This window comes from Cupressus sempervirens, chromosome 3 (genome assembly GCF_028749045.1).
Source record: "Cupressus sempervirens isolate cs-2001-9-10 chromosome 3, ASM2874904v1, whole genome shotgun sequence".
NCBI classification, from domain to species: Eukaryota; Viridiplantae; Streptophyta; class Pinopsida; order Cupressales; family Cupressaceae; genus Cupressus; species Cupressus sempervirens.
Window position 1 is genome coordinate 640,896,505 of NC_143120.1, and position 26,570 is coordinate 640,923,074.

Consider the following 26,570-nt stretch of genomic DNA (forward strand, 5'->3'; position numbering starts at 1 on the left):
CATCCCTCCGTGCGTAACATTCCAAATCATCGAAGAGATCAGCGGTATTAACATAGTAGGAATGTCACTTCTAACATATACAACATCATATGTAGAAAGTAATCTAACATGTAAATAACAGCATAAGATAACATCATCTAACATATGCTAATCATCAATGAAAGGATACATATCCACCATCATGAAGAACGCATCAGCCATGATGTCTCAATGAATCTCAAATGATAAGAGTGGAAAATACACTACCACCCGACCGCGTGGTACCTAAGTGGTCCACTCCCACCGTGCTGAGGAGATAATCTCAATTCCAAAACAGGCTATCCAAAATCATATAGCACAAATCTCTATAAGTCTAGGAATCCTAAAAGTATACTAACTCAAAGGTTCCAAACACAAAATCCAACAGCTAATCACAGAGGCACACAATGACATGTAGGAACCTACTATGCAAGCGGGAAAGTGTCATCGCATTTATCACGTACAAGTTACCCTGGCAGTTAGCTAAACTCCATAGGTCCATACTAATCTCATGCAGCCACTAGTATCCTCTCATACTGACGAGGCATACTACGGAATGCAAGGTCGCAACCATGCGTTCTCACTACTCCCATCCTAGCCTATACAAGCACTCAAGGCATGGGCGAGGACAAAACACTTATCTTTTTAGATTCATTCAGTTAGTATTAGGTGTGAATGTTATCACTTATTAATCCAACTTACAATGAGTTACCCTGGCAGCCTCTTAGGGCCCCAGCCCCCATTACAAGCCACTTCCCATCACTACGTGCAGATATCCTACCCTAAGCTCATGGAATCATAAATCTCAAAATCACAAAAGATAATCCATAATAAAATCATCAAATATGCATAAAAGCATCAAATCTCCATGAGAAAACATCCATAAAAAATCATGAACACAACAGCTCTCTATTGGGAACTGAAGTATCACTGATAATCAAAGTATCCAATGGTTCTCAATAACCAAAATATATCTCAATCATATTGATCGAAGACTCTAAAAATGGTTGAGTCAAACATGTCACAACATGACATCATCAAAAATAAATCCACATTTCAGTCCCATCATGGCGACTAGAAAATAACCAAGGATAACTAATCGATGACTAAAATTAATGGTTAAGTCAAGTGTCTCATAAGAATCTCAACTATAACAATCAATAATCACATCCAATACATAGAGCATTCCATCACATAACCATGGTTGGGTTTATAAAGATCGAGATTAAAACATCATCATGACATCACAATCACATAACCCCCAAGCCTCTGGTAGACGTCCTATAACTGGTCAACACTAGTCAACCCAAAACCCAAAACAATAGCATAAAGAATACACAATGCAAACACATGTTTTGGTTTTGCTAAATTTACAACTTAAATTTAAATGCAAAAGTCTCGGTTTACGTTTCCAAGTTTAGAAAAAGAATTGGAGGAACATTTATATGTTTTGAATGAATACAAATATTCTTTTAAAATCCATCTTTCAATTATAATTTTACTTCAAAATGTCCCCCACCAAACTAAAAATTAAATTTCTTATAAAACAATTAATTTAAACCATGAACCTTTAATATAAATCATTTATCAATTATACAATTATAAAACAAATTATTAATAATCATATTTACATATTATATACATACTTATATATATATTTATATTTAAATATATACATATAAATACATATATGAATATATATAAATTATTTTAACATTAAACAAAATCGAATTAACAAATTCGATTAATACCATTTAACATTGCAAATGTTATAAATATTATATAACATAATAGTACGCCAGTACGCAGGACCCTGCGGTTGCAGGGCCTGCGATATCAGTGGTACTGCGTACCACTACCGTCGCAGTACCTGTAATGGCAGTACACTATGACCGCAGTGGGGGCGCAGGTCTCGTCCCCCATCCGACTTAATGCTTAATATGTATATAATTTTTTTTTAAATCACTTACTCAATTCCCATTTGCGAATTGGTTTAAAACGTTTTTGCCCATGGGTATGTTATCCAATTTTTTAACAAATATATATTATATATACATATGTATGTATATATATATATATATATATATATGAAGGTGTATATATATATATATATATATATATATATATATATATATATATATATATATATATATATATATATATATATATATATATATATATATATATATATATGATTGCATATATGTGTGTGTGTGTGTGTGTAAGCAAATTGACAAATTATATATATATAAATTTCAATTTTCAGAATTCTTCCATAAACCTTTGATCTCCAAAATTTCCAATAATTAATCTAATGGGTTTGACTATGAATCTCAACCCTAGCCCTGTGTTCTTTTCAGATCTATGCATATAAAATTCTCAAATAAATTAAACTACCCATATTGAGAATGCATACAATAAAAAAAAGTATGGAATTCCTCAGAAGACATATGGAAGACACGAAGAAGATAGGGAATGCAAGGTGCGGAAATAGCATAAGTAAAATCACAAGAATCTACCCGAATTCTGATGCTAATTCACTCTTCCTCAGAAAATCGGCAGAGCAAGCTCCCTTCTTCAGAATTCTAGAATCCTCCAATGCTCCAATTGCACTCCAAACACTATGTCTAAGCTTGTAGGAATGCCTGAATATAAAGAGCTCTCAGGAAACATCTAGAATGCTTCTAGAAACAGCTAGAAGGTGTCACCAACTAAGCATGGGTCTTTTCCAACCTTCTAGATGGGTCATAAGGTTGTAGACACCATGTGCTTAATTGATGCACTAACCCCCGTGTTGTTGACATATGAGAAATAGAAAAGTGTGTTAATTCCCATGCGAGCTTATAACTCCAATTCACTTTTTATATAATTTCTATTTAAATATTTATAACTTTCATTTTAAATTTTTATAACTTTTATTATTATTATTTATTTATTACTTTATTATTATTTTATTATTATTATTAATTTTAATTTTCTAATTTTCTTTTATTTAATTCTTTTTCCTTAATTAATTCTTATTTAATTAATTATAATCAAAATATCAAATAACATGATATTTTATATTAATTTTTCTCAAATAATTAATTTATTAATTAAATCTATTTATTAAGACTTAATTAATAGAAAATTCACCATAGACCTCCAAGATAAAATATGAAAACCCATCATAGAGCAATTCACACAAAATCAGTCTAAAGGGTTAAAAATCACGAATTATGTCATTCGACACATTCGATAGGTAAAATATCCAGATACTTGTCCTACCTCACTAGGACAATTGGCTTAAAGGTTTGGGATTTGGACTTGAGAATTTATCTCCCTTCTCTTATCATTGAGATAGTATAATAGGGTACACTCATCCTGGCAATTCAGGGAAGTCGATACCCGGTACCTGCAACCTGCAAAAAAACCATGCATGTACATACAATATATATAATGTTAAGCTAAACAGACAATGGCAGGAAGTGTTGCATCATGTAGATCCCGACTAAGCAGGTGACTACGACTCCCTTCATTAACCATATCAAAAATGCCATACAATAAGAAAAAATGCACACCATACACATGCAAGTATGGGGTAAGTATCCATAATAAAACACATGAGATAATAAACCATCCAACTAATCATTAGTAATAATTGAAAACAATATAATGATCATCATGTATGCATGAAATGTAAAGTCTAAATGATCTCATCACATAACCACTGAATCCATAACATAATGTCTGATAGTCTCAAAACAATACCACTAATCCATCAATATAAAACTAGTCCAACACAGTCTGATAATAATAGCAACAATATGTCCAGAAAAGATGTGAACGAGGGTAGGCACTACAAGCCATAGGATTGTATTGTTTGGATCATCCTACTTCCTTTATGAATAATCTTCAACTAAATAATAAAGTTTTTTTCATCCATTTTTGAGTTCTATTAACTCCATCTGCTCATCTTGCAACAACAAAATAGAGCGGTGAGTAATCATTAAGATGATATATAAGTTCCTATTTATTCAAAGAAGCTTTAAGGTGGATCATTCTGATTTGTTCATGAATTTCATTCTACAACTAGTGAAGATATTGGATTGAACACTTGTTTATTATTTAAATACGAACTAGATAAATTCATATTATTTAAATATGAACTTAATAAATATTGACATCTAAATTTTTATGGTCCACATATAAGGTAATCAAGCTATTGGGGGATGGCACATGTGGAAATGTTTGGAAGGTTGTTAATGGGCAAACTAATGAAATTGTAAGTAGTATATGGCATCAATTTTGATGGTATCCTTGGAACATACAAGACAACTAGTTTGATTCTAATATCTATTTTCATAGGTTGTTTGCTAGGATTGTAAAAGCTGTTATTTGTTGTCTTAGGTTGCTATTAAAAAAATGAAGAGAAAATATTACTCTTGGGATGAAAGTATGAATCTTAGAGAAGTGAAAGCATGCTTTTCTTCACTCTTTGAAGTCACTATTATTCAATCTTTTCTTCAATGTACTGGTGGTCATTCTTCTGATTTGAAGGGAAAAGATCTTCCATCTTTTCATCAATGTACTGGTGATCATTCATTTGATTTGCAAGTTCCTTCCTTATTTTTAGGGATTGGGAAAGTTGTTCCTTAGCTTTCTTGAGTTGTGCAATGGCCATTTCTAGATCTAGCTTTTCATTGTCAATTGCTTTATCAAGTCTAAAAATCTCCATTGTCCTTGATCTTTGCTCAAGCTGTCAAGCTCTATCCTAAGAACCAAAAAGCTTTGATACCAATTGTTGGAAATATTCAAGACTATGCTAGGTTACTAAAAGGGGAGGTGTGAATCAGTAACCTTAAAACTTTATCAAATCCAAATCTTAATTTCAATAATCCAAAAATCATTTAACTCATTAAATTAGATCTAACTGCATGCATGAGAAAATGAAAATATAAACATTCATGACACATGAACACAATCATTTGGTGACCCAAGAACCTTCCAAATAGAATGTAAAACTGGGGTGGGGATGATACCCACAAAACTTCAATAATGTAGCATAAGGTTGGCCTGTTAAGGCTTATAATGATCACTTCTAATGATCTACCCTATTAGGAGCAATTAGGACTGCTACGTCCACCTTGTTAGAGGATTTACAAATATACAATGAAGTATGCACTCGGTAAAGAGATTTGACAAAAGACTGTTAAGTCTACCTTGTTAGAGGATTTTGGACTAATTCACCTATTAGAATGAAACAGTAGATCTATGACTTACAACTGATTTGCTAATAAAGATTCTTTGAAGTACTAATCACCTTTATGTGATAAATATGACTCTACTGCTCCTTTGTTGATATGGCCTTACAATACACTTGCTAATGATTCACATTCACAAGCTTCTTACATATTCTTTACTCTTACTTTTCATTCATGCATACACACATCTATATGGATATGATACAATACTATATATATATATGTGTGTGTGTGTGTGTGTGTGTGTGTGTGTGTGTGTGTGTGTGTGTGTGTCAATCCAATTTACAAAATTCCAAAGTCGGCCAATATACAAGTTAACACCAATATTACAAAATCGGCTCAAATGAAGACACTCAGGTTCTGAAGACTAACTTGGTGAAGTTCTGAGACACGACTTCCATTGTTATTACTTGGCATCATCATGCATTTGGTAGAAATGGAAGCTCAGTGCATACTAAACATCTCAAAGTAGTCTCAAACTCGATCTACACTAGCAACTCAGTAGATTTTGTGTAACTTGGTAGAAACTGAATTCCACATTTACCATAGCTAAACTTAGCAAACACTAGTCATCTCATCACTTGGTTAACACTGACTTTGCTTCATATGAACTAATGACTTGGTAGAAACTATGAAGCTTTGTAACCACTGAACTGTTCAGTAAGAACTGTAGGACTTTGCACTGCCTGAATTTACTTGGTAACCACTAGAATGCTCGGTAGGAACTGTAAAGCATGGTAGCTACTAAATTACGTGGCAAACATGGTAGACTATTTAATGAGATTGATAGTTATATAGAATCTGAATAATTGTTGTCACTAATAACAAACTTGACTTAATGTCAACACTTGGAACATCATATCTTGATATTTTACATTATAATTTAGGCATGTGAGAAATAAGGAGATTGGAAAAAAATATTCAATAGATTAGGTCAGATTATGTATACAATGAGTGATGATGAAGATATTACTACTCACCTAATAAAGAATTTCATGGAGAAATTCAAAGAGTAGAAGACTTTCATTGATTACTTTCAAAAATGTGGTGTCATCATAAGAGTCATATTGGTAAGATCATGGGATTCTTCATTACATTTCTATTCATTTACATCATGTTAGCTATTTCTATGTGACCTCATTATTTTTTTTTTGTAGAAATGTGGGCCAAATTTTTTTGAAACTTTTCTTATTCAAATCAAGAGACCAATGCTTCAATAGAATCATACCATTGTCACGTCAATAGTCACTATTTATGTGATCATTCTAAGGATTGCACAAGGAGAATGGATTAGCTCATCCATGTACTTCTTCATAGGGTAGAGCCATTCTATAAAAATAAAAGATTTTTGCAGTTATCTAGGTTTGTAACAAACTTCAAAAAAGAATGATACTATAAAACTGCACTGGAAAGATTAAAAAAAATACCATAAATAGATTTCTATCCTAATCATCACCTCCATAATGTGTATAAATTAAGAAGCCAAATAATTCCAACAAGATGGTATGTTGTTAGAAAATGTGGACCTGATTTGCATCTATGAAATTGTCACTGGGCAAAACAAGCAAACACATGCAAACATCTATTGAAGATTTTAGATCTTCTAAAGAGAAACAAAACAAATGAGAAATATCAAGTTATAGGTATGTTTTATTTCGCACATGTTTATTTTTTAATTATTTAATTATTACAATTATTAGTGTCAAATGTAACTAGTTTAATGTTATTAAGTTACAGACAGTGTTGGTTTGTTACCAAATTGTGACCACAATGATAGAAGGAGTCTTAATCATGAAAAAATCACTACCGATAATCTCTACAACATCTTTACAGTTAAACATTAGATCATTTTATGATTGAGAGCAATGTTTATGGAGTAGATTGTGAGTTTTTTGAGAATCAACATTTCGGATCACACTACATGATCCATCATCAAGATGAGAGAATGCAAGAACAGAAATTATAAAATGAACTAAAACATTGATGGATCATAATTTCTATTCTTGCGTTCTCTCATCCTAATAATGGATCATGTAGTTTGATCCAAAACATTGATTTTCAAAAAAAATCACATAATCTAATCCAAAAACATTGCTCTCATTTTATGATTCCCAAGACTCATTATTTCTTATTTCAAATTTATATAGATAGTTATGTTCGATTCAAAGATAATGATGCTCTTGGAATTATCATTGGTGAAGACCCAAAAATAGGTAAATTTCTATATCATAATTTGAAAATAGAGTGTTTATTCCTTTAAGTATTTTTTGACTTACTCATATTTGTTCCTAATCCAAATAACATATCAAATGCTTCAAATGAAGAGTTTGAAAATTCCATTGATTATGTGAGTTCATTGCTCCAAAATTTACCAACTAAAGTGGATGAGAAAAAACATCTTAGTGAATGTATTAAGATATTTAGAAAAGATGGCAAGACATCTCTCACTTCCTCTTCCAAATTTCAAGCAATACCTGGGTTAGAAAACATTCCCATGAGATGAATATCACCATGGTTCAGTCCAAGAAAAATGTGCAAACATCATTCTACTCAACAAAGTCATAATACCATTTCCTTTAAATTCCCCTCTAGAGGATGTAGAAAGAAAAAGAAAAAGAAGAGCATTAATCGCTCAGGTATAGCAATACAAAAAGAAACTCTTAGAATCAGGGGATAAGAAGGTGAGTGCATTCATTCAAAAATGTTATGTTAATTTATAGAAGTATGAATTTTTTTTATCATTTCATATATTGATTATATGTTGAATTATAGGTTTGTATGATCACGAATATACTCCACAGTGTCGGTTACCTTTTTCAATTGATCTAAACCAAACAATAACAAGTGAAACACACCTCGTAGATGGTATCTTTTACCTATTAAATTTCTTTATCTATTTGTTGATAGAAAATTACTTAATCATGTATCTAACCTATTTTCTATAATATTCAAACAAATTAGATATAATATGTGGAGATGAAGCATCAATGGTGAATGTTACCCCTGAGAAAACATTTCAACAATTCATTTTAAGTAATTGGCATTGTAAATATTTATATACTAGTTACATTATATATTTTTACACTTGAAAATGTTATCTAGGTTGATTGTAATTGAATGTGAATGTTATTTCAATTTTCAATGTTAAAAATGAAAATGGACATATGTTACCCTTTTGTATGTATCCCAACCAAACATCAACAACAATGGATGGAATGCAAATTGGATATGGTACAAAAATTATTAAATTGGTTTCATTGTGAATTTTTAATTTTTATTTGGTTCATTAAGTTTATGTTTTAAATGTGTGTTATTATAGATTTAAATGATAAAGTAGAAGAGCATATGTTTCCATATTCTGTTGATCTCAACCATACACCAATGGATGATGCAATGAAAATAGGAGATGGTAGGAAAATCATGAAGTAAGATTTAGTCAGTTTTGAGTATTCAATTTGTATATTGGTTTTATCTAAGTTGATTTGTGAAATGTACATGTTTTTGCAGTGTTAATAGATCAACAAAATAGTCAGCAACTATATTTGAATCTTAATCAAGAAACATCAACATTAGTAAATGCAATAGGAACTAGAGATGGTGAGAACATTATGATATTCAAAATTAATCAATTTTGAATTTTTCTTTTGTAAATTAGTTTTATAACTAGCTCATGTCTTTGCAGGTATGGATGATACTATAATGGAGGGTCATGGTCAATATCTTTTTGGATAATCATTTTTTGAATTAGTGTAATAAGAGTTATCTAATGACCATTTTAACTCTATTTAGAATTTGACTCTTGAAGATAATACCTTGTTGATGAATATAAATATTTTATATACTTTTGAGTGGGACAAGTATTGAGTCTTTTAAAAATCGACTAACTTTCTTAGGAGATTTTAACCATTTTATCTAGAGAAAGAAAAATTAATGTATAAGGGTAAAATAAATTTACAATATACTAAATTGTATATTAAATTCTTAGTGAAATAATTTATTATAATAGTTTTGTAAATTGAATTCAATTTAATTACATCAATAAAATAATGTTCTAAATTACCATATTAACATTAATTTCTTTTGATTTGTTATATGTTAAAACATGATAAGCATAATGTTCAAAAAATATATTTATTTATTATCTTATATATATATATATATATATATATATATATATATATATATATATATATATATATATATATATATATATATATATATATAAATTAAAAATAGAATGTGTAATATCTCTTTTTTCATTTACCAATATTTGAAATAAAATAACTTATGTATGGAAATTACTTTTTTAATTATTTTTAAAATATTTTAAATTATTTCTATTTATTTTAACTAAAATTGTTCATGAACATCTATTGTCAAATAGTTAAATTTCCTAGCTTTTGATTTATTTTTATTGGTTAGAGTAAATCTTATTACTAACATTATGAATGTGATACTATTATTATTTTATTATTTTTTTATAAAAAATTTAATAAAATAACTTAATTTTATATTGTTCATTAATATTTATTTTGAATTTCTCAATTTAATTTGGTCATTCTATTTAATATTTGATTTAAATATTTATCCTAAAATAACTTTATTATTATCTCTTGATTGAATTTCAAGGATTGTAAGCTCACAGTTTTAAATTTATTGTATAGCGTTTAATATAGTGTTTCAGGTCATTAAAAATCAACTCACAATTATGATACTAAATTTACCATGAGTAAACTTGGACCAGACTGGATAGTAAGCAGGACAAAGAAATAGAAACTTGAATGTGATGGGGGATGGCATATGGAAATGCTATGATGGATGGGACACGTTGGAAAAGAAATGAGTCGGTTGGGTAGCCACGGAAAAACTATTGGTGGATGAGACATGGTGCTTTCCAAGCGGGTAGTCATACTCAAAATATCATGTTTAGCTAATTATATTGTACCATGGATCTCATATCGATCCATCACCATGTAAATTGAAAAAGATTTATTTTTGATCCACTTTAGTAAAAAAATCTAAAATTATAGAACATAACATGCAAATAGAAAAGAGCTCTTATTTTAGTATAACCATGAAATGGAAATTCAGAGATGAGAACAAATGAGTAAGGGAAAGTTATGCCTTCGAAAGTGGTGTTGGAAGAGTAATTTCTCCACCTACCAACTATCCATCACTTACAAATAGCCGTCCACAACTACAGAGAAATAGACCACACATTTTCCATGTGCAGTCACCCAAGCACTGACCAATACACCAACCTCAGTGCCATCAAGCATTAATTATATTATCAACTCTTTTGTACAACATTTAATATGCATTTTCTTATAAAATAGAATAAGTTAGGCCTGTAATCAACAGAGCCCATTTTGGATTTCTCATTGTGGATCATGAGTGGATAGAATGTTGTAGCATTCTAAGGACTTGTAATAGATTTTAGTTATTTCAATAAGCATGAAGTGCTATAGCACATTGTGATAGTCTTTGTGTTTTTCTTATTGATTTGAATGTTTATCATTGCATTCATGTTTGTCTTTGATCCACTCTATCCACCTTCCTTCAAGTGGTATCAGAGCTAATGGGGGATGATCCTCAAGATCATCGAGAGGTCAACGAGTTTAGAATTGGTGAAGAGTGTTGTGGCATCGTAGCCCAATAGGAAATGGCATTTGAAGTTATCTTCTACAAGAATAAAGAGAAGAACAAATCAAGAGACTGCTATGAGAAGCAAAGAAGCCATGAAAAGAATGAAGCTAAAGTTGAAATGTGTTTGAGTTAGCATTGTGTGACATTGTCATTCATAGATTACAAGCATGTGGAGAATCTTTGTGCAAGCGGGAGTGCCAGAGAATGCATACACATGGCATGGAATATATTGATCACATAAATTTTTATTATGACTGTGGTTGAAGTATGTGTATTTGATGTTATAGAATAGTTATTAGTTGTGGTTGTAGTACGTGAAAGTAGGCTATATTGGTGGTGAGTTGGTTCTCATGATTTAAAGGTCTATGTATGTGCTAATTGGATAAAAGTGTTGGGATTGGAAGTGAGAATTTCTTTGTCTAATTGTGAAGGATATGATGTTCTTGATAGTGGTCATGTAATAGAGGTTGGTTGCATTGATATCCCCAAACCAAGTGATGAAAATTAAATTAGTAATGATTGTTAATGGGCTAAGTGAATGTATGGGGTGCATTATCGATTGTACTCGACACCCTAGAGTTTGGTTTGACATATTGATGAACCATGTATGTGAAAAGGATTCCTATAGAACTGGCGAGTATAGCAGCTGGGCACCCATATATCTCAGTAGATGGATTTCTTTTATATGGACTCAATTATCAGTTTGATGCAGGTCAAGAAGGAGAAAAGCCAAAGTGAGGATAGTTTTCCACATCATATGAGGTTGTGGTAATATGAAACTATTTGTAACGTTTGGTTGTCTATTGCAACCACTATTATGTGAGGTTTGTGGTTATCCAAAACCATTCAAATGTAAAGTTTTTGGTCAGCTAGAAACCATTTGTATTACATTGGTTAGGGTTAAGCCATAAAACCCAAAGTGATTATGATGAGGGAAAACAATATAAATGTTGTAGCATTAGTGGAAGAAATTAAGGGGGAGTGTTGGAAGAGTAATTTCTCCACCTACTGGCTATCCATCACTAACAAATAGCCATCCACAGCTACAGAGAAATAGACCACACATTTTCTATGTGTAGCCATCCAAGCACCGGCCAATACACCAGCCTCAATGCTATCCAGCATTAATTATATTATCAACTCTTTCCTACAACATTTAATATGCATTTTCTTATAAATAGAATAAGCTAGGCCTATAATCAGCAGAGCCCATTTTGGGTTTCTAATTGTGGATCATGAGTGGATAGAATGCTGTAGCATTCTAAGGACTTGTAATACATTTTAGTTATGTCAATGAGCATGAAGTGCTATAGCACATTGTAATAGTCTTTGTGTTTTTCTTATTGATTTGAATGTTTATCATTGCATTCATGTTTGTCTTTGATCCACTCTATTCACCTTCCTTCAAGTGGGAAAATTATACTCCACGAAGGGAGATATTTGTATTTCCAAAAGTTTGTGGAAAATGAGAGACTTTAAGGAAGAATAATGACCCACGATTGACTTGACAAAATTTGTGGGCTCATACGTCGAATCGTCAAACCATGATTGTGAATATGCGACATAATCAGCTGGTCTCACCAATAACGGGACGTGTTTATGCCGCAACCAACAAAAGTGATGTTAAGTTGAACCAACATCGAATTGGAATTATGGCCGATGAAGGCAGAAATTTGTAACTTACAATATTTGTAGCCTCGTCCGTCTAAATCGTCAAAGTATCACTTCAATTACGTGAGGAATTCGGCTTGTCTAATCTGTTACGCTTTTTCATAGTGTTCACACTCTTAAAGACTTAAACACGACATACTACAGAGTTCTTTAGTGTTACAATGTACGTATATAAAGTCACTTGTTGTCCTCTAGGAGACAACGCAATTTAGTGAAAAAGAGAAATGGAGTGTTCTAAGCTAATGAGCATTGTGGCTTTGATATGTTTAAGTATTCCCATGGTGGCATCTTCTTCTCTAGGAGAGTCTAGATTTAGAGTCAATCTGACTCGCAGAATAGAGGGGGGCTTCAATTCTACCGAGGGATTACGCTCGGCTGTCAATCGAAGCAAGAAATAGATGAATGCGATTGAGGCGTTTATAAAGCAGCAGATAGCTGGGGTTGCAATTAGATGCTGAAACGCCCATTCAAGCTGGGACTAGAGAATTTTTGATGAGCATTGCTATGGGAACACACGCTGTGAGCTTCGAAGCGATTGTTGACATGGGCAGTGATCTTGTTTGGTTGCCAAGATTGCTCTCAATCTATGCCAATCTTTGACCCCTCCAAATCGTCTTCCTACTCCATTGTTTCATGTACTGACTCTCTCTGTGATGCTCTTGGTACTTTCAAAACTGCATGCAATCTAGACTGTGCTTTTAGGTACAACTATGGTGATGGTTCTCAAACAATCGGTGACCTAGCAAAGGAGTCAGTTTTCGTTGGCAGTGCCATTGACGGCGTGTTTGTGGGCATTATTTTCAGATGCGGCCATGACAACCAAGGTTTAATCTCTCGCTATGGTAGTCTTGTGGGGCTCAGAAGAGGTGATCTCTCGCTCATCTCTCAGTTGGGCTACAAGTTAAATAATAAATTCTCCTACTGTCTCGTCTCCAGAACTGACTCAGCTTCGCAAACAAGCCCTCCTATTTTCGGTGACAGCACTTCCTTGAACGGGGCTAAGACGATCCCTTTCATTAAGAACAGTGAGAGTTCTTCTTTTTGGTATATTCCTCTTATAGGAATTACTGTCAATGGCAACGCCATCGATATTCCAGCCAGAACATTTGATCTGGGATCGGACAGTAGCGGAGGCATGATCATCGACTCGGGAACCACCCTTACCTATCTTGTCCAGGCTGCGTACGACCCAGTGAAGGAAGCGATTCAGTCTGCTATTAGTCTGACTCCAATAGACGGCTCTTCCCTGGCATCACCTACAGTGCAACATATTTGCACCGATGGTCGAATGCCTCCCCTATACCCATACATATGCATGTAGCATAATGTACCGTATCAATCAAATCACTGCCATATTGATCAAATCATGCAGCAGTGAATATTAGTTTTGTAGCAAAAATGTGTAAAGTGTAGTTTATATTGTTTTAATGATTTTTTTAAAGAAATAATTACTAAGATTTTAGGGAAAATTAGATATTATAATTGTATTTAATACAATAATACAAATCTGTAATAATTTAACATATTTAAAGGAATTAATTATTTTAAATAATTTTTTAAAAAATTAAATTTAAATTTTTATAATTTCTAAATTTAAATTGTAAATTGATAAATTTGGTTTTTTTAATTTCTGAATTAAATATTTTTAAAAATAAAATAAATTTGTAATCTGATTTTTAAAAAAGTACTTTTATACAATATTATATTTTTATTTTTCATATTAATAATTGAAATAATAAATTCTTAACTATTCTTTTTATAAACTAGTATTTTAAAAAACTTCTTTTTTACAATCCATTACTTTATTAAAAATGAAAACCATCATGTTAGAATAGGGCTTGTAATTAGTAATTATAAATAAATTTATAAATAATATCTTATGAGATTGAATTAAATAATTTTTTTAATAAAATAAATATGTAATATGATTTTTACATAAGCACTTTTATACAATAATATATTTTTATTTTTCATATTAATAATTGAAATAATAAATTTTTAAAAGCTATTTTTTTTACAAAGAAGTATTTTAAAAAGCTAATTTTTTACAATCTATTACTTTAGTAAAAATGGAAATCATCGTGTTAGAATAGGGCTTGTAATTAGTAATAATAAATACATTTATAAATGATATGTTATGAGATTATATCATGTAGTGGTAATTTGTCATATTACTTACTAATTACTAAATTTAGTTAACAATATTTTTTAATAATAGTTTTATTAGTAGAATAAAAAGTGAAATATTTTTTTTGAAGACTTATATCTTATTTTTGCTTGTGAAACGTTCAAGTAAAAAATTAAAGAAACTTAAAAATAATTAATTTATTCATATATATTCTCTCAAATTATTCAATCTAAGAATTAATATAAACAATTGATTAAAAAAATTATAATATAACAAATATAATAATACTAAAAATATAATAATATAAAAAATATACAAATTAGTAAAGTACTTTAGCAAATATTAATTTTAAAATTTAAAACTATTAAAACATAAATTTAAAAAGAGTATTTTTAATTTGAATCATATTTCTCCCTATAACAACCTATATTATTACATAAAATGAGATTACATATTTATTTTATTTTAAAAAATAATTTAATTTAGAAATTAAAAGAATTCAAATTTATCAATTTACAATTTAAACTTAGAAATTATGAAAATATAAATATAATTCTTTTAAAGTCATTTAAAATATGTTTAATTATTAAATATTGTTGTGTTAAATGCAATTATAATATCTAAAAAAAAATCACCAAAACAATATACACTACACTTTACACATTTTTTCTACAAAACTCATATTAATTGATGCACGATTTGATTGATACGGTAGTGATTTGATTGATATGATACATTATGCTACATGCATATGTATGGGTATAGGGAAGGCATCAGGCTGCTAGTGCAAATATGTTGCACCATAGCTGGTGCCCTCTTCCCTGGGGCTGGATCTATGTTACCAAACATCCAGTGACATCACGTTGCCAAGCGTAGTCTTCAATTTCGAAGGCAAGGTGGATTACGAGCTTCCAGGCAACAATCTTTTCGTTTAGGAGTTCGATCTCTTGTGGGTCGCCATGGGTGGCTCCAGCAAAATTTCCATCTTTGGAAATGTACAACAGCAGAACTTCCACATCCTATATGACAATGCTCAGAACACTCTTTCCTTCATGCCCGCTAAATGTGATTCTCTTTGAATAGTGAATCATCCTCTTAATCTGCCTTCTCTTCATCTACCTCTTCTCCTTTTATTCCTCTTATGGTAGTTTTCTTAAAACTTCCAGTATAATTATGCTTTGTACTGTACTCTCTTTAGATTTTTTGCATGTCCTCATATAATATATAATCTGATATTGTTGTCTTTCAGTGTTTCTTATGTCTTTGAGCTTTTAAGTATGACATGCACTATTTGAGAACATTATTTTGAGGGGATGCAATGTCCATTTATCCAGTTTGTGCTTTTGCTATACAATGCCATTATTCCAATGCAATAACTACTATAAGAATATATGTTGTCACACATAACTTATGGTTTTTGATATTAAAAATTTGCCAAAATAAGGGCTGACCCAAAGACAATTTTTAGGTGAAAGTCTGCTAAAAGTCATTGCCAAGAATCTAACCTACCCCCTTCTTTAATATCAAAAAATCTCAAATTAACATATCTATATATCTATAGCTACTACAATCAAAGATTCACTAGTACATTTGACCCAATTCTTAGACCAAATTTTTTGACAATCTATTAAAATGTTTTAGATTGATCGGAATATGGAAGGAAAAATATGTTATTTTTTAAATCCATGCATGTGTTGGTCAAAATTTCAACCAACATGAGCTTAACATGTTAAAATTAAAAAGGGTTTCGATGTATTTCATTATGTTGTTTAACACATGCGCACAAGAGTTGTAATTGTTGTCGGGAGAGTCAAGGGTTTTCCCAATGGTCAATTGACAAAAGAGGAGAGCACTGGGGTGGGAGAGCAATGTGGAAGGTTGGATGGTGCAATCACCTACACTAGGACAAGAAATGAAAGAAGGATTGACATCTTTGGTGATGTAGCATTGAATATTCAAGGTATCGATATCAAAAGATTCTAGCTATTATAGTTGTTTTATGTTTGATGTTGGAGTTTTTCTTTTACTAGTACTCATGCTTCAGGTATTTCTTCAATGGTCAAGGGAGTTGAGTCAGCTACATTCAGTGGGGCTTTCTTGATTAAGGACTGTTAGTGAACAGATTGTCCTCCAAGAAAATACATACAAATATAACCTTGAATGCCCAAATGAGAAGACGAATCAGCACTAACAGTTGGACAAGTTATCATTGGATTGATAACTTCCTCTGAATTTTATCGAGTACAGCTCCCCGTATGAAATATTCAATGAATTTAAATATCTTGCACTTTTACCCAAAAGTACAAAAGGATCTCTCACAGATTCTTGGATCGTGAGGTATAGATTATTTCTAACAAAAAAGAGATATTTTAACTGATCTACAGAAGTGAATAATAACACCTATCTGCAGTAAAGACAGTAACCAGATATCTAGAACTGATAAATCAGGATTCACAAAGTAATACTGACTTAACATGCCTAAACACAAGGTTTCGAAGCCATATTCAAGAAGATACATCTATAGACATCAAATCTCTGTATGCACAAAGTCATGCAAAAACTAAAACACCCATATCATATCTACCAATTACTGTCATTACAATATCTACCTATCTAAAACTCTAACCATTCTACCCTCCCCTTGTGGTAGCATAAAATCTCCCTTAATGAAAGAATTATAAAACCCCCCAGCTCAACTCCTCTGTTCTCCAGCATCAAAGTCTCCAGCCCCAAAGAAGTGGAACCTCCTGTATCCACAGCCTCTGTTTTGCTATAGCTCAAAGTCTCCCAGCCAAAACTCAGAAAACTCCCCCCTGTTCTCTCTGCCACTGGCTTATTTAAACTTTCTCCTTCCTGTGACTTTTCAGTTTCATAACTAATTCTTGAAAGATTTTCTACCACCTCCTTTCTATTTTGTCCCATGTCTTTTCATATACCTCTTTCCCCCCAATTCTTGCATATGTGCCTAATGTTTAATTGATCATTAAAAATCTATCATGATTCTTTTTAAATCATTACATTAAGTTTCTTTTATTTGGAATGAAAAGTTTCCTTTGGGTTTGTGCTCTGTTAAGAAATAACACTTACTTAAAAAGGCCACTCCACATGTCATTATTTATTGACACCATACTTTTCCTCTTGCCACATCTCTCTTGATCCTTGAGTAATATTATCAAATAGAGATAATATAATGTCTATTAAAGCATTATAATATCTTTTGCTCTTCTCCAACTAGAATTGTTGTAGTTGCCATCTAATCCATGTAATACTTGTTCATGATGCATAGTAGCATCCTCAAGTTTTAATTCTGCAGCCTTGGGTTTGTCTTTCTCAGGAAGTTTTAGTTGAAATTGTATGGGACTTATCACGATCACCATGAAGAGTATTATGGTCTCGTAATTTTGGTTTGAGATGTGACTCTAGAATAAAATGCAGACATCCATTTTAATTATGGATTTGTCAATGGCAAGCCAAAATGATGCAGTCCTGGTATCCTTTGCTCTTTACTCCTGCAGTGGACAATGCATAGATCATAGTTTCGATTGAGATGATGAGTCGCAGATGTCCAGTATCGTGAAAATATTTTTTTCTTTGGAAAGGCATCTTAATATTGCATCTTTATGCTCGTACAACTCTTTGAAGATCAGAGCTTGCACCGTGCATATTGAGGATTATGTTCTTGGCACCTTTTTACATCCATTCTTCATTCATGGTACTGGCATGATTTAAGATTCGATATGACATTCTCCAACACAATTCTCAGTCCCTCCACGCATTGGCACTTAGATAACCATTCCGCCCTTATACATATGCTGATACCTATCAATTTAGTAGTCTGGAGCAATCGATGAGGAATGATTTGAATTAGGGGCCAAAATTTATGTGCTTGGTGATAGCTTTAATAATAACTTGCATTGATCTAGATATCTGCCAATCCTCATTACAATCAAACACCGTAGTGTTCTATCGAACAATCTGCATGTAATGTTAACTTTGAAAGTGGTTCGGGATGGCTCGTGTTTTCCTCCTCCTTGTTCGCCTGTCAATGTTTTTAATAGATTATGGTTGATTTGAATAGCTTGCTGACACATGTCCAAGGTATCTTCAAAGTAATCATAGGTTAAAATTTCCATTTAACCATATAGCTTTCAAATTTATCATAAATCACATGCATTGCACTTTTTCAAATCTGCATCCCGATTTTAAGTTGAAGATGTCCACAAATGAAGACTTCTCTATTTGAAGAAGTAATGCTCTATAATTTTCTTGAATTGAATTTGAACTTAGCTATCTAAATTTTAGCCCAAATTTTATGGACCCTGGTCTTTGAACCTTTGAAGCTTTTTGTGAAGTCATCTGAACCTGAACTAAATGGTCCTTACACCTTTGCACCAGATCATAGATCTCGAAGACATTGAATCTGAAACCTGTCTCTGAATCTGCATACTAAAATTTCTGAACCACTTTGCATCTTTAAGCCATTGAATATTTGCACCCTAACAGACTGTATATCTAAATTGAAAATGAATCACCAAACCCAGATCACTGAACAACATATGTAATCTTCTCAGAATAGACCATGAACCTGCAAGGCATTCTGCTTCGAGCCATTTCAAGCTATTGAACTATTGAACTGATTTGGACTGCCAAACTACTGTCACATCGCATGAACTTTTCTGAACATAGAATAAGTCACATTGAACCAAAAAACCTGTAGGATCATTTGAACCTGTTCCAGCAAATTGAACTATTTTGAACTGATTTGAACCGTCAAACTACTTTGAACTACTTCAAATTTTAGTTCGAAGTGGTTCAAAGAGGTTCAACCTCTGAAACTGAAAGTTTTAAAACTGAGACCACCTTGGGTACTAACAAGGACTTAGCAACTATTGACAAGACTCACAATCCCAAAATTATAATGTCCACAGACGGCCAGAGCAATGAGTGGAAATAGAAAGTGAACTAGTTTAGAATAAGGAGGATCATTCTAATTGCCTTTAGAGAACTAAAATGTGAGGTTTTCATAATAGAGAAGAAAAGAAACATAATCATGATCTCATGAGAGTTAAAATGAACTAGCTGGAAATGTACTTATCTTTTGATCACATGACACAATCAACCTTTATTCATGGAGGATGCTACCATATTAACTTGGGGATTTGAACCCTAAAATCATGCTTGAGAGATTGATATTTTGAAGATGTGTTTTTTTTTTTTAAATAATCGAATTGATCTTCTTTTGACCACAAAAGCAGTACACCCTTGGCTTCGTTGCCATAATTAAGAGTTGTCTTTTGTACCAAATTTATTTGGTCCCTTTTGTTTTGGCTTCATTGTGTCTAGGATTGGATCTTGGTTTTAGAGTTGGATTCTTTCTTTAAAAGCTCAATCATTTACCATTTGTTTTCAATGAATATTTTTCTTTAAGGATCTAAGACTGAACTTTTGCTATGAAAGCTTATATATGAACTACTTGAGCTCCTCCTTTCCTCTTGTTGGTAGTTGTAATGATTTTTAAGCATCCATAAACAAAATCCACATCAACCTCTGATTGAAGACAACATTATTTACAGTTTAGAAACTAGCATGTGTATGCCTATTGCTTGATGAAGATAAATACTAACTTAATTCCTTTATTTTTTCATCTCCTATGCTGCATCTTCTCAATATGAAAATAGAGGTTGTGATGTGTTTAACCATGGTCAAACATGTAGATGGCAAGATGGGAGGGAAAGTGAAGTATACTGGGAGTTATCAAGTGGTATGTGTGAAAGGGAAAGCTTGTGGAGGTCTGTTGAAGGGGAGCTAAGAGATCCTGGAGCTTGGTCATGCCAATGCCTTTTTTGCATTGTCACACCACGAAATGCAACGTAAGAGATGACACACCTAGGGAAGCATCTGTCATTATAAAGTAGGATATATGCCTTATGGATGCCTGGAAATTGTACTTCATGAAACAGTGCACATGACCACATTGAAAATCAATGTCCATAACAAAATCAAGGGCAAATGTTCTAGAAACATAAGGAAAAGGACTTATGCTGATCTGGATGGAGCTTCTCATTGATCTATTGGACATTACCTATAGTTATATATATATATATATATATATATATATATATATATATATATATATATATATATATATATATATATATATTAGTTCCAAGCAAATGAAACATCATCCCATTGTCTAATACTTTTCGAGGCACTTCTCAATATCTTCCTATTTATATTTTGCATAGTGATGGAATAGATGAGCAATTGATGCTTCAAGAACCAAATTATTGAGTTTGAAATATGATATTATAAACTTTCCACTAATCTACCAAGTTTCTTAAATGAAGTGTGTAGGATGTCATTGACCTTGAGCTCCCAGTTGATACTTTCCTGCAAAATATAGCTCACTGTTGGCTTATCATTTAAAAGCTCTTTATTGTCACCAAAACTGTTGAACAAGTAAGGTTTGTTTGGTTTACTAGCTGAAAAGTACACTAAATTTAGGAGTAGCTTTATGTAATCCTTCAAATGTTGCAATAGATGTAGTAATATGCAAAAACTTTGTATTGCCATCCTTCTATATGTTTTTAACAAAGTTGGCTAGATGTTGCCAATTCTGCACCATTTCAAATAATCTGAATGCATACAATTATAGGCATAAGACTCTCACAAAGAAAATGTATTTGGAATATTGGCTTCATAATGCCAAGAATAGGAAAAATATGAAAACATGAAGATCAAATTGTTAGTTAAGTAAAAAGTTTGGCTCTAGAATAAGCTTTTTAAGCAACTGGTACTCATGTATTCAATTGATAGCATTGTACTCATGTGTGATAATCATGTATTCAGTTGAAAATATTGTACTCAAACTTCTTCTATTTAATAAAAGAGTTATTTTTTGGTGTGGCTGGGTTTTATCCCTCAGGCTTGAGGGGTTTCCAAGGATAAATTGTTGTGTTTCTTTGTCTCTTAAAGTTGTTATTTTGGTTATTGTTGTTTATCTTAATTTTTGGGCAAAATATTTTGTTGCTTTTCTTTGAAGTAATCATTTCCCTTTCATTATTGTCATGTTTCTTTGCATCTTAAAGGTCTTTCTTGTGTTCTAGTTTTGTTTCCTTTTATGTACTATTTTTTGTAATTGTACACAAAATAGTTCAATTTGATAACTTGAAATTCAGAAGAAGGTCTTGTTTACTATTTTTTTATGATCACCAAATCTTTTCTTTTCTTAGAAATGTGCTGATTATTTTTTCATCTACTAAGAAAGCTTTTAATTGAGGATAAATTTGCTGAATTTTATTTATTTTTCATGTCAAGAGAATATTGAAACTAAAGCTACAGATACTAGAAGTCATAAGAAAGGCTTGAATGATTTTTTTTAGTTGTTAGAAGGGGCTTCTTTTAGTGCAAATTCATTTGTTGAATTGAATCTTTCACATCCATTATTGAGGGCATGCGAAAGTTTAGGCTATCAAAATCCCACTCTAATTTAGGTTTTGAACAACCTAATAGCATTCTTAAGTGTGTTTGCATGTGTTGATGTGTTACTTGTCATTGCACATGAAAAAAAAATTGTAGTCATTATTTGACATTTCTTGATATTTTTTAGATCTTCCAAGGTATTTTCAGTCATTCTTTACATAAAAACTTAATTATTTATGCAAGTATTCTATACTTTTTGTACAAATATTCTTGGCAATGCAAATATATTATTCTTTTTACAAAGACGGTATTGCGCTTCTTTGTTTCTTGAAGGTCACTAGGGAATTTGCTATTTCTATTTCTATAGACATTTCCATTTTTTGGTTACAAAGGGTGCAATAAATAGACAAGATGTAATTAAAAAGCTATGCAGCAATATAATACCATACACAAAGAAATGGAAGAAGTTGTGGCAAAATTTATCATGTATGCTAAAGTATCCCAAATTATTAGAGATATGAAATTGGCTAAATAGATAGACATTTCATATTCATTTTAAAGATTGTTTCAAAAAATTATCTTCTCTATTTAAATTGAGATTGAGATAATAACTATGTAGCTAGAAAACCATCTTAATCATTTTCAAAAGAAAATTACAAGAGTATAATTTAAATAGGAATTAGATAGCTTTCACATTCATTAGCCAAATGTTCAAAACTTTACAATCAACAAGAATAGTAAATTCCTAAAAATATAGATTTATTTTAGCTTTATTTGAGAGATGAAAGCTTTTAGCTACTAGCCTTGGTCACTTATGGTCTTTCCCTAATATTTATCCTACAACTCAGTTAGGTTCCTCCACTAACCATACTATGCCAATACAAAAAGAAGGATATTGTAAGGATAACTTTTTGGTAATCAATATTTTTAAACATAAACTAAGATTAATGATTTGTGAATACCTGAATATTGTAAATCCTAAGTGTCTTTTCTTCCAATTGAAGAATTATCTAGCTATACAAAATATAAATGATCCTCAGTATTCAATGAATTCAAGCCTAAACATGACTGTTGGAGAAAAACAATATAGATGAATGCCTTATCCCTTTTCTATTTAATCTTGATTGTTAAAAGAAAACCTTAAATATAAAATAAAAAGAGAATAAGCAAACAATCAAGAGTGACCTTTATGAACAAGTAATAGTAGTATTTAGTAGTTATCTCCTAATCAAGACTATCTCCTAAACAAGACTATTACAATCTTGATTGGGCCTATACCTTATCAATTGTGTCTTGATATGCATTTTTTAGGACCTCGTTAAGAAAAAATTACAAAGAATGAAAGTATGCTTTATATTTTATTGTTATAGCTAGTCATATGTTCTATACTTTATCATTACAGCCTGCCAAATTTCCTAACGTGTTGATGCTAGTCATCTACACAGGTATGTCGTTAGATAGCAAAGTCTTTGAAACTCATCCCATGCAATGTGTTTGAAAGCAAGAAGAATCAAACTAGAGGAATATTGTAACTACCTCTTGAACTGTGCCTAACTTCAGCAAGCTAGTTAAACCTAATCCTTTTCTATTACACCTCTTTGGGGATCATTAAATGTGCTCCTATCTTTTTAAAAAAAATAGAAGCTATATTATGTAAATTAGCTTTTACCTTCCCAAGAGTTAATACTTATTACCAATAATGTTTTTTGAATGTGACTTTGTATTCATTTTTGCTTGTATAGTGGCTTAGTATGGTTTAAATTGTATAACTCACTATCAAACTTTAATGGTTTCAATGGTTTCTGCATAGTAGGAAAGGAATCAATGACTATTTTTCTTTGTGGTACAAGTGGATGTGGAAATTCAACTTTATCTTCTTTATTGTTATCTTCAAAATTATTTTGATAAAAGATCTATTTTCTAGTTTTATTATGAACCCAAAAGATAAATCTTGATGATTGCAAAGGACTCAATCATATAAAGATGTTGTTGAATGATGAGTCGGTGGGATTATGCCCATATCATATCCTATATCTGCATAGGCATAAGGTTCATTTAAAGTGATCCAATGTTTCATGCTATCTCCAAACTCTTGAAAGCAAACTTCAATGTAAGCTACAAAGTCCTTCTTACATTGTTAGGAACATAGTCTCTTTTATGAAAGTACGATGATGAAGCAAATAAATTAAAGTTTAATGATTTACAAGTTTTTCTTACACAATGATTTGAAGCATCTTTTTTTAGGAGGGTTGCATATATTGCATTTTGAGGACGCCTTGATCTTATAGCTACGAGGAGCACATATGTTACCACTTACATATGAATGATAGTTAAAAGTATTTGTCCTCACAAGGCCTCTCAAAGCATGGATACACAAAATTTCTCAAGGTTTTGTCATATTGGCACAAGGGCTAGGTAGATTTCTCAACCCAAATTTAATTTTCTTCAAACTAAATCAATGCAATTGGGATTATTTTAGACTTTTTGTACATATTGACATCTTGGGTCCTCTATTCCTGTGGGATGATCAAAACTACCAGCTATTTTATAGAGGGCGTCTATGTTCTCATCAACACAAATGACATTAATAGTTGGCTAAGGAGACTATGGAGTAAGCACCATAGAAGATTAAGGGCATCTTGTATGCATTCTCTAAGTATTTTAATATTATGGTTTGCAATCTAAATACCTCTCTTTATCTCTAGGGTTTATGGTTTCCCCAACTTATGGCTTCTTTTGTGCTTATCACATTTTTTCTGCCATTGGTTTGATTTGGGGTTTCCTACATGTTTGTTTACATGAAATTGCATGTGTATAGAATACTTATGGTTTTTTAAAAAAAATATGTTTTTTTCATGTTCAAGAGTAATTTGCAAACCTACTATTACAAATCTAGAAAATATAGGATCAAATGAATGATCTTTGAATTTTTTGGGAGAAAGTATAAGGTATATAGTGAGAAAGCATCCTATTACCAAATATATGACATCTAGATTTCCTACACTCTCCAAAATAACGTCAAATTAAATCCTATGTTAGTGATGAAAAGTAGTTTCTATTTCCACTCATTACAATTTCATGTCTGGTTTTTGTCTTTTTTATTATGTTATAAGTCTTCATTTAGCATAATTAGGATTCTATCTTACATCAGTTTATTGTATCTCCTAAAAAATAACTTATTCCAATTAATTATCATCAAAGGATCATTTAGTAACTTATTGCTTAAGTCATATTTGAACCTATTGGGCCATCATCCTTTTGATTGTATGATTAAAAGAAAGTGGGTAACCTCTCCCTCTTCTTCTAATATTCTATCCTTGAACCATATTTCACTTTAATTTACTTTAAATAATATCAAATATTTTCAAATGTAAATAAACTTGATGAGGCTATAGGCTTGATTGAAGTGCATGTTTCAGATAGATCATTCTTTAATATTGAGGAGTTTATTAATCCATGAAGGGTGTGAAATGAGTACACAAATCTCTTTTTATTAGTTAAAAGGGTAAGAGTTGTGTTATTATAAGAATAAATTGCATCCCTTTTTACTCATGTTTTTCTTACCATTAAATATTATTTGGCTATGTTTAGAATATTGAGATCTCATTGAGCTGGTTATTAGAGATAGAAAGCTAACAAGTTTAGTAACTTATTACTTAAGTCATATTTGAACCTATTGGACCATCATCGTTTTGATTGTATGATTAAAAAAAAGTGGGTCACCTCTCCCTCCTCTTCTAATATTCTATCCTTTAACCATATTTCTCTTTAATTTACACCAAATAATATCAAATATTTTCAAATGGAAATAGACTTGATGAGGCTATAGGCTTGATTGAAGTGCATGTTTTAGATAGATCATTCTTTAATATTGAGGAGTTTATTAATCAATGAAGGGTGTGAAATGAGTACACATATCTCTTTTTATTATTTAAAAGGGTAAGAGTTGTGTTATTATAAGAATAAATTGCATCCCTTTTTACTCATGTTTTTCTTACCATTAAATATTATTTGGTTATGTTTAGAATATTGAGATCTCATTGAGCTGGTTATTAGAAATAGAAAACTAACAAGTAATATATATTTCTATTTTTTTCAAGTAAATTTTTTTCATGCTCCTCTACTTCCTTTTACTCTATCATGGATAGTTCAAGAGCATCATTTGTAATACCTTCATTTGAAAAATGTGATAAATTGACTACACAATAAGCAAACATGTCAACTTGATATATCTTCAAAGTCTCTTGCATTGATTCATAATTCAAGGGTAAAGGAAAGATGAAGAGGAGTCATAAGCTAAATTTCCAAATGGAAGAGCATAATACTCACTTCAATAACCTCATTTGAAGGTATAGATTTAACTTCTCTAAACAATTTATTGCACTTAATTGTTTAAAAGACTTATTCCCGCATTAGCCATCTCCAATACTAAATCACTACCT

The 26,570-nt window shown here is 31.4% G+C and overlaps 1 long non-coding RNA gene and 1 pseudogene across 1 annotated transcript; both read left to right on the top strand.

Annotated features, from left to right (window-relative positions):
* The first annotated feature begins 8,768 nt into the window (after positions 1 to 8,768).
* On the top strand, positions 8,769 to 9,239 carry LOC149568315 (uncharacterized). Its single transcript, XR_016361669.1, has 2 exons — positions 8,769 to 8,858; positions 8,944 to 9,239. It is a non-coding gene; the product is annotated as an uncharacterized LOC149568315 (long non-coding RNA).
* A 3,563-nt stretch (positions 9,240 to 12,802) lies between these two features.
* On the top strand, positions 12,803 to 15,785 carry LOC149568316 (aspartic proteinase nepenthesin-2-like; annotated as a pseudogene).
* Positions 15,786 to 26,570: the final 10,785 nt, after the last annotated feature.